This window comes from Macrotis lagotis, chromosome 2 (assembly GCF_037893015.1).
Source record: "Macrotis lagotis isolate mMagLag1 chromosome 2, bilby.v1.9.chrom.fasta, whole genome shotgun sequence".
Taxonomy (NCBI): Eukaryota; Metazoa; Chordata; class Mammalia; order Peramelemorphia; family Peramelidae; genus Macrotis; species Macrotis lagotis.
The window spans coordinates 322,234,334-322,252,598 of NC_133659.1; the positions used below are offsets into that span (position 1 = coordinate 322,234,334).

At 39.4% G+C, this 18,265-nt stretch overlaps 1 protein-coding gene and 1 pseudogene across 4 annotated transcripts in view; both read right to left on the minus strand.

Annotated features, from left to right (window-relative positions):
- The window catches only part of LOC141515287 (putative tetratricopeptide repeat protein 41), an 83,095-nt gene that overhangs the window by 64,181 nt on the left and 649 nt on the right, over positions 1-18,265 (minus strand). For all 4 annotated transcript variants that reach the window (XM_074226729.1, XM_074226726.1, XM_074226728.1 and 1 more), the window contains exons 2-3: positions 17,972-18,127; positions 4,155-4,225 (exon numbers count right to left, since the gene is read on the minus strand). The gene's annotated coding sequence lies outside the window, so the exon portion shown is untranslated. The remainder of the gene's footprint in view (positions 1-4,154; positions 4,226-17,971; positions 18,128-18,265) is intronic.
- LOC141512257 (p21-activated protein kinase-interacting protein 1-like) lies at positions 7,969-18,223 on the minus strand (annotated as a pseudogene).

Below are 18,265 nucleotides of genomic sequence, written 5' to 3' on the forward strand. Positions count from 1 at the left end.
CAACAACAAAAAGAAAACTACTGTGGAAGTATGGAAAGTCAAGATCCAAATTCAGAAAAAGACACAAATGCAAAAAAAAGCTACAATAAACTCTCAAAGAAAAATGCTAATTAGAGACAAGCCTAACAAGAATTCCTGGTAGAATTGAAGAAAGAGATAAATATGGTAGAGAAGAAATAAGGAAAAGAAATTAGAGTGATGCAACAACTTAGTAAAAGAGAGACTAAAAAAACAGAATTGACCTAATGATAAAAGAGGAACAAAAATTCACTGAAGAAAAGAACTCCTTAAAAACAAAATAGGCCAAATAGAAGAGAGGTACAAAATCTCACTGAAGAAACTAATTCCTTATAATTTAGAATTAAGGAAGTGGAATCTAATAATTTCATGAGAAATCAATAAACAACAAAACAAAGTCAAAAGAATGAAAAAAATAGGAAATAATGTGAAATATCTTATTGGAAACAACTGACCTGAAAAGTAGATTAGAGAGAAATAATTTACAAATTACTGGGGAGCAGCTTGGTGGCACAGGGGATAGAGACAGCCCTGGAGTCAGGAAGACCTGAGTTCAAATGCAACCTCAGACACTTAATAATTACCTAGCTGTGTGACCTTGAGCAAGTCACTTAACCCCATTGCCTTAAAAAAAAAGAAAAAAGACTTGCTGGATGCCCTGAAAACAATGACCCAAAAAAAGATTCTAGACATCTTATTTTAAGAAATTGTCAAAGAAAATTGCCCTGTTTTCTTAGATCTAGAGCAGGATATCCAAGCTTTTAGTTGTTTTGTTTTTAACATTTTAGCATTTTATTTGTTTTCCAATTATAAACAATAGTAATATATACCCATCATTTTTTGCAAGACTCTGAATTCTACAATTTTTCCCCCTCCTCCCTTCCCTCCTCCCCACAGCAGGCTGTCTGACAGTCTCTACATTGTTTCCATGCCATACATTAATGCAAATTAAATGTTATAAGAGTAAACATAAGAGTAAATATAAACTCCCCCCCCCAAGAAGATGGGAAACTTCAAGAATAGAGAGAGAGGAAAAAAAATGTACTTCAGTTTGTGTTCAGATTTCAATGGCTCTGTCTCTGGGGTGAGTTGCCTTCTTTATCATAAGTCCACCAGAGAGGTTGCTTTGATATTTTTCCTTCAGTTGCTATTACTAGCTGTACCTCTACTCTATTTCTCCCCACTCTCATTTATTCTGCTCTCTCTCTCCTTTCATCCTGGCCCTGTCCAAAAGTGTGTTGTATCTGAGTATCCTCTCCCTTGATCTTCCCTCTCTTCTATCACCTATTACCCCCTTCCCTCCCCCCACTCCCCCTCATCCTTCTCCAGGGCAAGACAGATTTCCTCATCCTATTAAATGTGTATATCATTTCCTCCCTGAGCCATTTCCAACGAGAATGAAGGCTCACTCACTCACTCCCCCTTGCCTTCCCCCTGCCCCACTCCATTGAAAAACAAGCTTTTAGTTCTTCTGGGCCACATGATCCAACAAAAATCCAAGGGCCACAAACAGAATTCAAAAGTTATTCATGAATACAATGCAACCCACACTACCAACTGAGCATGGCACAATGTAACCACCTCATATAAATGGGCCAGAAGGGCTGACTGCAGGTTCTGGTTGGACACAGCTAAAGAGGATAATATCAAAATTGAAATAATCCACTTATCACTTCATGAAAATGATCTCCAAATGAAAACTCTCAGGAATATTACAGCCAAATTCCAGGGCTCCCAGGTCAAGAAGAAAATATAGTAAGAAACCAGAAAGAAACAATTTAAATACTGTGGAACTATTGCCAGGATCACACAAGACTTAGTGTTAAAGGAGCAAAGGTTTGGAATATGATTTTTCAAAAGACAAAGGAGTAAAGATTACCATCAAGAATCCTTCTGGGGAAAAATGGACATTTAATGAAACAGAGAACTTTCAAGTATTCCTTTTTTTTTTTTTTTTTTGTTTTTGCAAGGCAAACGGGGTTAAGTGGCTTGCCCAAGGCCACACAGCTAGGTCATTACTAAGTGTCTGAGACGGGATTTAAACCCAGGTACTCCTGACTCCAAGGCCGGTACTTTATCCACTACACCACCTAGGCGCCCCTTTCAAGTATTCCTAATGAAAAGATCCAAGCTGAAAAGAAAATCTGACATTCAGTCACAAGACTCAAAAGAAATATAACTATATATGTATAAATATACACGTATATACACACACACACACAGTCTGTTGTATATAGAAATTTAAATTATCCCATAGGGAAATAGAAGGAGAATAGAATTAGAGAAATGGGAAGGGGGGAGGGGAAGGTGACAAAAGGGAGGGCAGGTTAAGGGAAGTAGTGGTTGGAAGCAAAATTAAACTTTTGAGGAGAGACAGAATAAAAAGACAGAGAAGAATAAATAAAAGAAATTGAGATAAAGGGAAATACACAGTATTCATAAGAATGAATATGAATGGGATGAGTTCACCCATAAAATGGAAGCAGATAGCAGAATTGATTAGAAACCAGAGTCACACCAGTCACACTGTTCAAAGTATAACAGCAGGCGATTTTCAAAAGAAGAAATCAAAGCTATCTATAGTCATAAGAAAAAAATTCTCTAAATCTCTACTGATTAGAGAAATGCAAATTAAAACAACTCTGAGGCACCTTCACACCTATCAAAAATGAGAAATTTTAGAGAGAATGGGGGAAAATAGGCACCCTAAATGTACTGTTAGTGGAGTAATGAACTAATCCAACCATTCTGGAGAACAATTCGGAGCTATGTCCAAAGGGCTATAAAACTCTACATAGCCTTTGACCAGGAATAACAAGAGATCAAAGATACAGAAATATTTAGAGCAACTCTTTTGTGTGTGGACAAAGAAATGGAAATTGAGGGGATGCCCATCAATTAGAGAATGGCTAAACAAGTTGTAGTATATGACTGTGATGGAGCAATACTGTGCTATAAGAAAGGCTGAGGGGGCTGGGGGTTCAGAAAAAAAAATCATAGCAAGACCTATATGAACTAAAACAAAATGAAGTGAGAAGAACTAGATCATTGTACAGAAGTAACAGAAATCTAATGATGATCAATTGTGAAAGACTTGGCTACTCTGAGCAATACAATGATCAAAGACAATTCCAAAGGATTCATGATGCAAAATGTTATCTCCAAAGAAAGAACTGATGAATTCTGACAGCAAATAGGACGCTTTTCTTATTTTTTCCTCACTTCTTCTTATATTATGTTTAATATGAAAATACATTTTTATGATTTCACTTAGAGGGGTGGGAGGGAGGAAGATAATTTGGAACTCAAAATTTCAAAAAGCAAAAGAATGTTAAAAATAAAATTTTTATCAGTAGAATCTATCGTCCCATTTGGAGTTGCCTATAGAACTGTAACTTTCAGTAGCAGTGAAATGACAAGTATAACACTGGACTTTCTGCAAAAAATGTTTACTGCAGAAAATTATATATTCATATATTTACAAACTTACTCCCCCCCAACACATGGAAGTATAATACTCCTCTCCCCCTCTTAACATCACTTCACTCTTTCAGGAGTGGAAAGGGTTTAGGTTCATAGTTTAGCTAGATCCCCATAAAGCATACTCCCAGCTCCAAGTCCAAAATCCCCCTTGGCCTCAAAACCCTGGCACCCTGGCTTCTCAATGCTTCCATGCTGGCCTAGCTGACTTCACCATCCTGCCTGCAATGTCTTCATGGCTCAAATTCCCAGGACCATGAGAATGACCTCCATCAACTGAAAAGAGGTGGGCAAAGAATGCAGCACAGAAATAAACACCCCCAGACCCATTTCTCAGGGAGGGTAAAAGAAGAAGGATCAGGAAAGATTTTCCTTCCCCTCTGAGTGAGTTCATGTCATCCCAAAAAGAGCAGCAACAATGGTAGGAAATACTGAAGATCTCACCAGTTTTAAAGACAAAAGGCAGTCTATTAAAGGAGGCCATGCCACTTATTTTTTTTTTAGGTTTTTGCAAGGCAAATGGGGTTAAGTGGCTTGCCCAAGGCCACACAGCTAGGTCATTATTAAGTGTCTGAGACTGGATTTGAACCCAGATACTCCTGCCTCCAATGCCGGTGCTTTATCCACTGCGCCACCTAGCCGCCCATGCCACTTACTTATGTAGAGGATACTGTCCACTCCACCTCAGGCAAACTGGTCATGCCTAGTCCAACTCCAGGTTACACAGCTGAAAAAAAAAACAAGAACAAATTATGTCATGGAAAAATCTCATCAGTCCCACAAACATTTATTAAGTGTGAAGAATTGTGGCTAGAAACAAAACCAATGGTGCCCTCAAGGAGGTCCAAGTCAATACAATTTGTGGGACAGGGAGGAAGCTCACCAGAGGGATTACGAAAGATCCCCCATCAGAAGCTAAACTTCTAAGGCAGGCAGAGGCTTCAAGAAGAAGGTCACTGACTGAGTAAGGGAGGCTATGACAGGCCTGGTGACAAAACACAGGATAGAATGATGCTTATAAGGAATAGTAAGGCAGCCAGAGGAGCTACATCCCAGAATAGGTAAAGGGGAATATTTGTACTATTTTTACCTAACTTGGAAAGTTACTCTGCCAAGCAGAGTAGATGAGATTTTCTCTTAGAGGAAATGGGAACCTTTGGGGTTTCTTGAGTCAGGGATGACATGGTCAAACCTGTCCTATAGTATTTTCACTTGGTCAGCTGTGCAGAGGAAGGAGTGGAGGGGAGAGAGAGAGAGAGAGCTGAGGCAGGGAGTCTAGTTTGGATTTGGAGAGGGGATTAGAGGGGGTGACTGTGACTAAAAGTAGGGCTCTGGTGGTGGTATCATAGACAAGGCATGGTTACTGACTGGATGCAGGGGAAGGAGGAGTGAAGCATCAGGGAAGGTGAGGAATATGACTCAGGGACCAGAAAACAGAAAGAGGAAAATGAGGAAGTTAGGTAAATTTAGGAAGAAACTACAGAGCCTCTCTAGATGCAGGTCTGGAACTCAGGTGGAGCCAGATATATAGACTTAGGTATCAACTCCCTAGAGATAAGCATTGAGTTCATAGGAAAGGAGGAGGTTCAAGGGGACAAGAACCTAGGCTTAAGCAAGAAAAAGTGGGAACAAGATCTAAGTTAATGAGAAAAGAATGGGGATTGATCTCAAAGGACTATGTGATGTAGAGCAGGGGAGGAGGCACTCAGATCAAATGGTCTCTATTTTCTCAATTAAAAATAAACCAATCTGGAAGAACAGAAAGTCAAGAATATCAAGGAAATTGATGAAAAGAAAATGTAAAGGAAGGTAACCCAGACATACCAGATCTCAAACTATATTACAAATCAGAAATCATCAAAATAGTCAGCTTTTAGGTAATAAACAAGAGTGGTAGATCAGGGATAGATCAGGTACACAAGATACAGCAAATGACCACAGTAATCTACTGTTTGATAAACCCAAAGATCCCAGTTTGGGGAACAAGAACTCATTATCTAACAAAAACTTCTAGAAAAAACGATGTCCTCAGTAAAAGATTAGGAGGGCAAGTTCTCTGATGAGAGGAAAAGGAGGATAGATGAAGAGAGATGGAGTTTTTGAATAGCTGCAGTGGGAGAATTCAGTTAGGGAAGACTAAAAAGAAGCTTTGAAAGAGAAAAGTTAGAAAAAAGTTAGAAAGTTAGAAAAAATTGTAAGTAAATTCATAAGGAAAAAATAAAAAGTCAAGAATTTCCCGAGATTTAATGAAAAAAAAAGTGCAAAAGAAGGTGGCTTGGCCCTACCAGATCTAAAATTATATTATAAAGCATCAGTCATCAAAACTGTCTGGTATTGGCTAAGAAATAGAGTCATGGATCAGTGGAATAGACTAGGTGAAATAGTAGGAAATTATTATAGTAATCTGCTGTTTGATAAACCTAAAGAGTACAGCTATTGGGATAAAAATTCTCTCTTCAATAAAAATGATTGGGAAAATTGGAAGTTAGCATTGAACAAACTTAGATTAGACCAACACCTCACACCCTATACCAAGATAAGATCCAAATGGATACAGGATTTAGACATAAAAAATAATACTATAAGCAAATTAGAAGATCAAGGACTAGTTTACCTGTCAGATTTATGGAAAGGGGAGCAGTGTATGACTAAGGAAGAGATGGAGAACATCACTAAAAACAAACTAGATGATTTTGATTACATTAAATTAAAAAGCTTTTGCACAGATAAAACCACTGTAACCAAGATCAAAAGCAATGTAGTAAACTGGGAAATAATCTTTTCAACTAGTATTTCTGAAAAAGGACTCATTTCTAAAATGTACAGAGAACTGAGTCATATTTTTAAAACAAAAAGCCACTCCCCGATTGATAAATGGTCAAAGGATATGCAAAGGCAATTTACAGATGAGGAGATCAATGCAATCCATAGCCATATGAAAAACTGCTCTAAATCATTAATTATTAGGGAAATGCAAATTAAAGCTTCTCTGAGGTACCACCTCACACCTCTCAGACTGGCCAATATGACCAGAAAGGATAATGATCATTGTTGGAAGGGTTGTGGGAAATCTGGGACACTATTACACTGTTGGTGGAGCTGTGAACAAAGAATTGAAAATCGAGTGAATGTCCATCAATTGGGGAATGGCTTAACAAACTGTGGTATATGTGTGTGATGGAACACTATTGTTCTATTAGAAACCAGGAGGGAGGGGAGTTCAGGGAAGCCTGGAGGAATTTGCATGAACTGATGCTGAGTGAGATGAGCAGAACCAGAACAACATTGTACACCCTAATGGCAACATGGGGGTGAGGATCAACCTTGATGGACTCACTCATTCCTTCAGTGCAACAATCAGGGACAATTTTAGGGTATCTGCGATGGAGGATACCATCTGTATCCAGAGAAAGAACTGTGGAGTTTGAACAAAGATCAAAGACTATTACCTTCAATTTAGAAAAAAAAAAACTGTTATCTTATGTAATTTTGCTATCTCTTATGCTTTATTTTTCTTCCTTAAGGGTATGATTTCTCTCTCATCACATTCAACTTAGATTCATGTATACCATGGAAACAATGTAAAGACTTACAGACTGTCTTTGGTGGGGGGTGGGGGAGGGAAACAATAATAGGGGGAAAATTGTGCAACTCAAAATAAATAAAATCTTTTCTAACAAAAAAAGAAAACAAAAGAAAAAGAAACCAGGAGGGATGGGAATTCAGGGAAGCATGAAAGGATTTTCAAGAACTGATGCTGAGCGAGATGAGCAGAACCAGAAAAACATTGTATACCCTAACAGCAACATGGGGGTGATGATCAACCTTAATGGATTCCCTCATTCCATCAGTGCAACATTCAGGCACAATTTGGGGCTGTCTGCGATGGAGAATATCATCTGTATCCAGAGAAAGAATTGTGGAGTTTGAACAAAGACCAAAGACTAATGCCTTTAATTTAAAAAAAAAAAAACTTATCTTATTATGTAATTTTGCTACCTCTTACACTTTATCTTTTTTCCTTAAGGATATAATTTCTCTCTCATCACATGATCAATCATACCATGGAAATAATGTAAAGACTAAGAGACTGTGTTATGTGGGGGGTGGGGGGAGGGAAATGAGATTAGGGGGAAAATTGTAAAATTCAAAATAAATAAATAATTTTTTAAAAAAAGAAGCTTTGGGGGTGACTAGGTGGTGTAGTGGATAGAGCACTGGCCTTGGAGTCAGGAGTACCTGAGTTCAAACCCAGCCTCAGACACTTAATAATTACCTAGCTGTGTGGCCTTGGGCAAGCTACTTAACCTCATTGCCTTGAAAAAAAAAGGCAGCTTTGATATTAGGATGCCCAGTTGAGACTGGATACCATAAATCTGCAGTGGACACAATGAGCTCTCCTGCCTGATTTTTCTCTAGCATCAGAGGAGAGGAGGTCAGTGATGGGGATGATGAGAAATTTGGAGTTTGTCAAGGCAACAGCTGGAAAGACAAGGGTAAGGGGGCTTAAGAATAGAACTGTGTAGCAAGGAATGAAAAAATGAGCTACAGCAAAATAAAGAGAGCCATGAGAGCAATGTATACAAGGGCAACAATATCAATGAAAAGATCTCAAAAAAACCTATCAAGGTTCCAGAGAAGAGATAATGAAGTCACTCTCTCCTCTCAGATTGCAGGTGGGAGCCTGCTAGGCTAGACTGCTGTGCTCATTGTCAGATGGGGCCACATATTGGATGCTCCCCTTCATTGTTTCTGTCATGGGGAAGGAAGGTTTTTGTTTTTGTTTGTTTCTCCTAAGAAATGAATGTGATATAAGTAATTCTAAAACATCTTTTTTTTAGGTGTTTTTTTTTACAAGGCAAATGGGGTTAAGTGACTTGCCCAAGGCCACACAATGAGGTCATTATTAAGTGTCTGAGGTTGGATTTGAACTCAGGTCCTCCTGATTCCAGGGCCGGTGCTCTATCCACTGTGCCACCTAGCTGCCCCTGTAAATATCTTTTTAAAATAATAAAAACAGTATTGAGGAGAGGATTTGCAGTCACAAAGATGAGGATCTGATCATGATTGACTTCAGGATCCTAGGCAAGTCAGTTAAATTATCTTGGTCTCATTTTTTTTTTCAGTTGCAAAATCGTCAGCATTTATCGAGCCCTGACTACATGATTGGAACTGTATTAGAAGTGGAAGGACAAAGAAAAGCCAAAAAGGATAAGAACCCCTAGAAGGATAAGAACATTTGCCTCACAGGGTTGTTGGAGGTTCAAAATGAGCAAACAAATAAGGTTATCTGCAAAACTTAAAATGCTCCAGATATATTACTACTTCAATCAATTAATAAGCTTTTATTAAAGACTGATTGTGCCAGGCTCTGTGTATTTTTAAAATACAATCTCAAACCCTTGTTATGATTTGTATGCTGTACTGAAAAAGGGAACTGGACTGTAAGTCAGGAGACTTGGGTATCTGTGCCAACTTGGCCATAACCTCTCTGAACTCTTCTGTGCAATAAAGTTGGATGAGAAAATATTCTATTATTTTTATGATATGAATAACTTAAATGAAGCTGATTTCATCACCTAAAATAATCCTAGTATTTTTGCTGCATTAAAAATGCACACTATCTGGGGAAGCCAGGTGGAGCAGTAAATAGAGCACCGGCCCTGGAGTCAAGAGAACCTGAGTTCAAATCCAGACTCAGACATTTAATAATTACCTGGCTATATGACCTTGGGCACGTCACTTAACCCCACTGCCTTAAATAAAAGAAATTAAATTTTTTTTAAATGCACACTATCCCCTTAGAAAAAAGATAGCCCCTTTGTGCTTTATAAGATGACAGAAGGACTGGAATCTAGATCATGAATTATGGATTTTGTTTATGCCTCACTTTCTCACCCTAAAGTCTTATTTAGGAGAGGGAGAAAAAAAGGAAAGGATTCTAGATTTCATTTCTGTCTGAAAGAGACAGGATGAATTGAGGGCGTAATGTGTCTGGAAACAAACATTGGACCTTAGACATGAATGACTCAAGAATAGAAGGCCTAGAAGAAGAGGGAGCTAGAAAAAGAAAAGGAAATGGTTTGGTCTCTTGACCCTAGGATAAGACAATGAAGTATGACCTAGATCCATCCAAAAATCGTTTAAATGTTTGATCTGAATTCTGGACAGGATATGGCCATATTATATACAAGGGCTATGAGGTCATTTCTCCAAAAGGGGTGTTACATTTTTAATGTGGAAAAGAACTTAGAGTTGTTTTATGTAATAAAATCGGCTGAGATGAAGATATTCATAAGTTGCTATGCCTTTAACTTTTTAGAATTGACAAATTAACTTTTAAGAATTGGCACAATTAACTTTTAAGAACTGGCAAATGTTCATTTTCCTATTTGTTATTTTATCTCCATCTATTGTTTCCCCATGGCTTAGTTTAAATAACCTTAAAAGGGTTTGTGTATGATTTGGGAAGATTAAGAAAAGCAACACGGATTAATGAAAAGAGCTAATGTACTTGGGATCAAAGAACCTAGATTCAAATCTCAACTCATCTATTTGTTACCAGTAGGATATTCAGTACATCTGTAAAACTAGATAACTTTAAATGACTATGTCCAATTCTTCATCTGTGATGTTATGAGAAGAGAGGAAAGAAAGGCCCCTCAGCTTCCTAAACAAAACTGAGATAGTCAGCCAGGTTAATGGGAAAGGTAGTACAGTGAGGAGTCAGAATGGGCCACACACAAATCACACCCTGAGGCTGGTTGAATTAGAAAAGTCAGGGTCCCAAAGTCCCAGAGAGTGACTCCGCCACATTTAGACTTCATAAACCATTAGATTGGGGTAGAACCTTAGCAGTTTTCTTATCCAGCCTCAAGCTGAATAAGTCTATTTTCAGTAAAATGTACTTCCCTTTGTATTCTGCCCAAGTCCCTAGTTCTAGCCAATCATCTAATAATTACATTGTCTTGGATTCTTTTTTTAAATTTTAAAAGATTTAGTCACTGATTTGTACTTTGTTATTTTTTTCTTCTTTTCTCATATATCTTCCAATTTTATTTTCTTGACTGACATTGGCCTGCTTTTGGTGGTTTATTACTGTCTCAGTCCAACCAAATTTCTTGAATTTTTGCTCTTTGCCTGCTGAAACGTCAGATTTGGGGTAGTGGGGTAGTTTTAGCCTTTTATCTTCTCTATTTATAGGAGAAAAGTGCTGCAGCTTTACCAGGCTGAACTCTAAAGCATGTGAGTCTGCCTTCAGTATTTCTATCTTGTAATCAAGAAGGGGGAGTCTTCTTATTTGGATCCATATTCTGATGAAACTATCCCCAGATGCTATAACAATAACTGGATGCTTTGATATTTCAAAGCTGCCTGTGTCTTTTACTTGTTTTCAGGAGACTTCAATTCTCAGACATTTTAGTGAATCACAAACAACCTACTTCATCTTCAGCCCCTGAAAATGTGGAATCTGAAATGAATTAACAGAAGAAATTTCTGATGTTGTGAGAAGTGGTAATGGTTCTAGCAATGGATGCAGATTTAAGTTGGTGATGTATGTCTACTTTGTTTATTATGGTAACTATATTCTTCTCTTCACTTTGTGGGTATTTGGTTTTCTATTTTTTATGAAGATATATCCTCCTTCAGTAAGGTTCTATGTAACATGTTGTTTGTTCCCATTGATAGAGCTAATTTGCCAAAAGGATGAACAGAAAGAAAAGTCACCTGTCCTTTATGTGTGTTAATGGACTTGAAGCATTCCCATCTCTCTGTATCTCAGATACAGATTAGTCCATCTTCTCCTGCACTGATTAATTATCTCAGATACAGATTAGTCCATCTTCTCCTGCACTGATTAATTGCCCCTTACCAAAGAATTACAGGCAATTTATTGAGTCAGTATGACAGAGCAATATACCATGTTCTATCATCTTTTTCCTATCAATAGATGTGAATTGATTCATCTTTGCTTCCAGTGACTATAAAATTGTTTTTTAAAGTGACTGTTGCCAAGGAGACATCATGGCCATAGTGGGTCTAGTCAGCCCTGGGGAATCTTTTTCTCACTTGGACCAGGCTCCCTGCACACCGCACACCTTAAAGAACCTGCTACAGGGGCGGCTAGGTGGCATAGTGGATAAAGCACCGGCCCTGGAGTCAGGAGTACTTGGGTTCAAATCCAGTCTCAGACACTTAATAATTACCTAGCTGTGTGGCCTTGGGCAAGCCATTTAACCCCGTTTGCCTTACAAAAACCTAAAAAAAGAAAAAAAATGAACCTGCTACAGATTTATGTTATTTCTTTCTGAGGAAGAACCTAATGAAATCTTTTATTATCTAAGGGTTGGAAGGATGAGTGAAGATGGAAATCCAGTCATAGTGTGGAGAAGCTCTGGGACTCCTCTCCAAAGCTCCATGAATACTTGCATGCTGGGCATTCCTACACTTCTCCGTAGAGCTCCAGGGTCATCCCCGAGGGGTGTCTTGAAACGCAATACCTCATGAGCCCCTTCTTCTGTACTTGCCCACACGGTTATCAATTGGTGCTACCCATTAGTGAGACAGATTTAACTAGCTTTTAGAAACAGGTATCTACAAGGGCGACATATACTTGACACAGAACTACCCCCTCAAAAGTCTGTGACAGTTCAGAGGAAAGGGGGCTCAAGTCCTGAGGACCCCTGTGACAATGAGGCAGAGAAATGCATCTCAAATCAATCCCCTGTACTTTTAGAGCATGTCAAAGGTTTTTACAGAGTTCTTTCCTTACAACAATCCCTTAAGAAGCATCGGCCTGAACAGCCAAAAGAGGAGCTGCAGGGGCTTCTTAGAAGATACATTTAGCACTTCTTTTCTCTTGAACTTCCAACAAAGGGGTGAGGGAGGAGATTTCTCTCTCCTATCACCGCCCCCCACTAGCAATAGCAGCCATCAGCACTAAGGGCATGACTTATCTAGTGGCCCTGCCCTCTTGTTTCTTTTGCCAGCACTAGGAGACTCTAAAAATGGACTTCCTGGAACTTTGGGGGTTTGGAAGGCTAAAAGTTCCTGAGTGAAGTTCTGGTTGCTCAATGGGAGAAGATGATTACTGCAACAGCAGTTTTTCAAAGGAAAAAATAACCATGGCCAGAATCATCCTGAAAATGGAAGAAGTCAAGAGCCAGGCTATGCTGGCCAGAAGAGTTGGACCTTAGGAACTGCTTGGGCAATCCAGAAAGGATACAATGAGCACCTTTTCTAGAAGTTACCCTATTAGGGGTGAGCTGGAAGAAAAACAAAGTATTCTAGACCCTTTTGTTCAGTCTTTTCAGTCATAGCTGATTCTTTGTGACCGAATTTGGGGTTTACCTGGCAAAGACTCTGGAGTGATTTGCCATTACCTTCTCCAGTTCATTTTACAAATGAAGCAAATAGGGTCACATAGCTAATAAAAGTGTCGGAGGTCGAATTTGGACTCAGAGACCTCCTGATTCCAGTTCCAGGATTCTATCTGCTTCACCACCTAGCTGCCTCGGACACTTTTAAATTTAAATATAAACTCACACACACATATGCATCTGTGTGCATGGGTCAGTTATGACATTTGTATAAACAGGGACAGTGGATAGAGAACTGAGTCTGGAATCTGGAACACCTGAGGACACTCCCAGCTGTATATACCTGGAGCATCTATCTACTTCAGTTTCCTTCTCTGTAAAAGAAGGATAATAGCACCTGCCTCCCAATGCTACAGGAGGATAAAATGAGATAACATTTGTGAAGTTTTTTTACAAAATAAGTGCTATTATTACAATATATACATCACGGCTTTTCATGACAATCTGAGAAATATGGAATCATTTAATAGTCAAATAATATATTTAAATGATTTCATCATCAATAAGAATTTGAAAACCATACCAGGGTATCTGATTTTGTGGAAGGAAGAATGTGAACATAGCACCCAGTAAGAATGAACACAAAGATGTGAGCAGGAATTTCCATTGTTTGTGGGGTATTTCTGTGAGTTAGTGTCAATGAAAGAATATCACAGGGTAAACAAATCCTTACTGATTGAAAACAGGTCACTTAGGACCTCTTTGCAGGTAACCTGGGTCACAGAGGAGATCTAATAATCAGAGGCTTCAAAGACTAATCTTTTAAGATTTCTGTCCTGGGACAGCTAGGTGGCGCACTGGATGGAGCACCAGCCCTGGAGTCAGGAGTACCTGAGTTCAAATCCAGCCTCAGACACTTAATAATTACCTAGCTGTGTGGCCTTGGGCAAGCTACTTAACCCCACTGCCTTGCAAAAACTAAAAACAAAAAAACAAACAAACAAAAAAAGATTTCTGGTCCTCTCTGCTTAGGGACTATCTTATCGTTCACAAGATAACTCTATATTTTCTATCTAAACTAAAAGTAGTGGAGAGAACCAGCAAAAAGAGAATGGTATAATTCATAACAGTTAAGGTCCTTTTTTTTAAAGGTTTTTGCAAGGCAATGGGGTTAAGTGGCTTGCCCAAGGCCCCACACAGCTAGGTAATTATTAAGTGTCTGAGGTCGGAAGGGTGCAGATGCTCTATCCACTGCTCCACCTAGCCGCCCCCAGGTCTTTTTTTCCCCACTCAACTTCTTTGATCTTCCCTTCATGAAGTTTTATCTTTTGTTAAGAACATGGCTTTAGAGATATCTGGTGAACAGGAGGCCATTCCCCACATCTACTCCAGCAAAACCCTGAAGTCAGCACTGAAGTGAATAACCAAGAAATTCAATGAAAACACTAACAAATGGTTTATTCCTCTGAGAACTATACAAGAAGTCATAGAACCCTGTGAGATATAGGAAAGAAAAGCTTCCAGTAAAGTCAGGGAAAGCCCAAGCAACCCCAGATTAACCAGAGACAGGACAGGGATGGATGAGACTGTCTGGAACAGTAAGAGCAGAGGGCTTACCCACAAAAACCTCAGGGTGGTCAGAAATCCAAGGGCTCTTCTGACTCCCCAGGCCACTACCCTTTAGTTTCCCTGGATTCCTTTAAGTATCTGCTAAAAGCTCCCCCCTTGCATAGTCTCCCCTCCCCCCAGCTGCCAATGTACATCACTACTGTCCATCTAATTTGTATATTTTATATATACCTAGTTATTTTAATGCTATTTTACCCATTGGAAGGTAAGCTCCTGGACAGGAGCTAGGTGAAGCAGTGGATAAAGTCCTGGCCTTGGAGTCAGGAGGACTGGAATTCAAATCCAGCCTCAGACACTTGATAGTTACTAGCTATGTGACCTTAGGTAAGTCACTCAACCATGACTGCCTCACATCCAGGGCCATCTCCAGTCAACCTGATGCCTATCTGGCCAGTGACTCTGGACCCAGATGGCTCTAGAGGAGACAGTGACACTGGGACTTAGCACAGTCCCCCATGATTCAAATTCAATTCATGTGCTTCTCATGGAATCACCCCCCCATGTCATGGTCTTCTTCAAGAATGAAGGACAAATATCATCACATCTGGAGAGCAGAAACTTTTCTTAAGTACAGACTTTAACCAAATGTTAAGCCTTGCTTTCTAACTTCCTCCAGATTTGTTGGGGATCTGGGTGTCTATATGGGTGCACATCTGAAGTGCCTGTTTACTGGTTCTCAATCCTTGCACTGCAAACTGGGGAGGAGAAAGATGGTTTCCTCCAGAGAGGGCATTATTTCCCATCTAGGGGACACCATTAGTTTGACATGCCAGAAAGACTTGGCAGCTGTCAAGATGCTGCTGTAGAAATATACCAGCCCACTGCTGGAGGAGAATCAGTGGACCAAGCCAGCATGACACTGCTGCTGTCAAAGATGAAGCTCAATGTAGAGTGCTTTCTATTTATAAGCCATAGGGGAGAGAGAGAGCAGACCTTCTGGACAAGGATTCCTACTAGCAAAGTGACAAGTCATTGAACCACTAGAACACCTCTCTAAGACCATAAGTTGCAAATTCTGACCTGCATTGGAAGAAGGAACTTCTACCAGGGAAATCACAAGTCCAGCCCCCTCCAATCTTTTATAATTAGTTCATAATATAATTTTTGTTTCTAAAAGGAGTTAGAAATAAGACAGATTTCCATAATCAGAAACCAGTGGGACTGGAGAGGTTAATTTCACTTAAACTGACTTCAATTGATTCACTGTGCCATACACTAAGTGCTATTTTTTAAATTAAAATACAAAATTATATCGAATCTCAATTTAATCCTTAATTATTCTTTAGGCACTTCAGATTCCCATATTGTCTTAAGGTCATTATCATAAATTATCGATCATCATTGTATGATATTAACAATGAATGTAAAAAGTTGTAGGGAAGAGAGTTGAAACTGCATGGACCAGGCAGCTAGGTGGTGCAGTGGATGGAGCACCTGCCCTAGAGTCAGGAAGGCAGGAGTTCAAATCTGACCTTAGACACTTAATAATTACCTAGCTGTGTGGCCTTGGGCAAGCCAGTTAACCCCATTGCCTTGCAGAGAGAGAGAGAGAGAGAGAGAGAGAGAGAGAGAGAGAGAGAGAAAACTCATCATATATATATTGGTCAGGGAAATGTATTAGTGTGTTATAGACAGACTGACTGCTGTCCAGAAATGAGGATAAAGGAAATACTGACCTTATTTCCATTCTATCTATCTCTATTCTATCTCAATTTAGCTAGTGATGCTAGTGGCTTGGGTAGAGACAAAAAAAAATACACAGTTAAAAAAAGGGAATGGGGAGAGTAGAAGAACTCTCTTTCAAAGAGCATGTAGTGTGGCGGCTAGGTGGCACAATGGATAGAGCACCAGCCCTGGAATCAGGAGTATCTGAGTTCAAGTCTAACCTCAGACACTCAGACACACCTAGCTGTGTGGCCTTGGGCAAGCCACTTAACCCCATAGCCTTGCAAAAACAAAAACTAAAACAAAGAGCATGTAGTTTTGAAAAGCGGAAAAGATTGTGAAATTTAACAGCTTAAGGGAGTTGAGTTTATCCCAAGGATGGAGTCTAGGAATTAAGGAAATTCTATTCTTCCTTCATTTCCCTGTTGAAAGACCACTAACTTAAGAGCTAGAAACTTCAAACAACACCCTAATCTCTCCCTTTTTTGTCCAAGAGGAAATTTGGTTGTTACTGATACACATCCACACTTTTATGCAGGCTGATACCTTTTACTAGACTAACCAGTGGACAATCTTCAAAAATCACCTTTGCAACTTTATTTAATAGTCTTCTCTCACCAAAGTTACAAAATGCCACTATTTGCATTCCAGATGAACCACATCAAAATGATCAAAATTGAATCCCCATTTTGCATATTCTTTCAGAGGTACTTTGTGTGCTTGGTTCCTTTAGCTGAACTGTTTTCCTATTCTTGTTTCTTTTTTTTTTAATAGTGTTACAGGGGAAAGAAGACTAGCTGGGTAGAGAGAAAAGGAATGTTCAGAAATGATTGAAACATTAAAGATATGAATAAAACTGTCAGAAAAAAACCTGACTGCAAAAATGTAACCAACAAAGAAAGAAGCACAGCTTTAAAAGGGAATTGTGAAACTAGGTCTGCTCATTAATAACAAATACAGTTCATCCAAATAGATGTAAATTGTTTACCATGATAAGTCAACAAACAGGAACCACAAGCAGATGGCTACTGACATTCTAAAAAGGGAAGTGTCAAAGATTATGACCTAAGTCAAATCCTAAAAAGCTTGTTTCCCCCAAGGACCCATGTAGGTATAGCTTGCAAAATTCAAATAAAGATGTTTATAAAAAAAAGAGGTTCCAAAATTATAAAGTACATGTATTTTAAATATAAAACTCTTTTAATGATTTCCTATCTCTCCTGTATGGAGCTTGGTGTCTGCATGTGGTCTGCCTCATTAGGCTTGAGGATAGGGATCATCTTTTGCCTCTGTATCTCTGAGAGCTTTAGTAAGAAAACTTTCAACATAGAGGGTGCTTATAAATTCTGACTGATCAATGTATAAGGAATTTATAAACTGCTACTAAGGAGAAACTAAAGATGTCTTTCCGACTTACTAATATATCTCCCTCTCCAGGAAAGGTGATTGTTGTAGCAAGTTAGCATCTCAGCTCTTTTGTTACATTGAAAACTTTCCCAGTGTTGCACCTACCTATCAGAGAATAGTTAAAATTGTCTCATTTGCTTCATCACAGGTTTTGCTTTCAAATGTTTTGCAGGTGCATCCTCTCTGAACACTCCTTTGAGATCTGGTTTCCTTGCTTTGTGGCATCTAACCTGTCCCCTGGGTCTGACTCAGGGCCAAGCCTATGATCCTAAAGGAGCTAGACACGGTTGCTGCTGGAAGCCCCCCTCCCCAGGTCTCTCCCACTTCCATTCTCCATAGCTATGACCAGGAGAGGAGGGGAGGGGAGGGGAAGTTGGGCCATTAGCTCTCCAGAATTCCATCAAAACTTATTTGCCCAAGGAATGGCTATTTTCCAGGAAAGGTCTTTGTACCTGAGAGGGCCAGCCAGGGACAACTCACACACACAGAATTTCAGAGATGGGAGGGAAGGTCACTAGCACTCTCCTTCAAAGTGAATCTGGAAGGGTGTTGCAGACTTCAAGCCAGGGGACATGAAGCACCTTTTGACAGCAGAGGCTTCCTACATGCTGTGGGAAGAAAGGAGACTGAGATGACAGAGCCATCCCACCTTGATAGGAGCTGGGGACAAATCGCTTAACTGCTCCGGGCCTCAGTTTCCCCATCTGTCCATCCAAGGGTGCTGGACTGGATGACCTCTGGGGTCC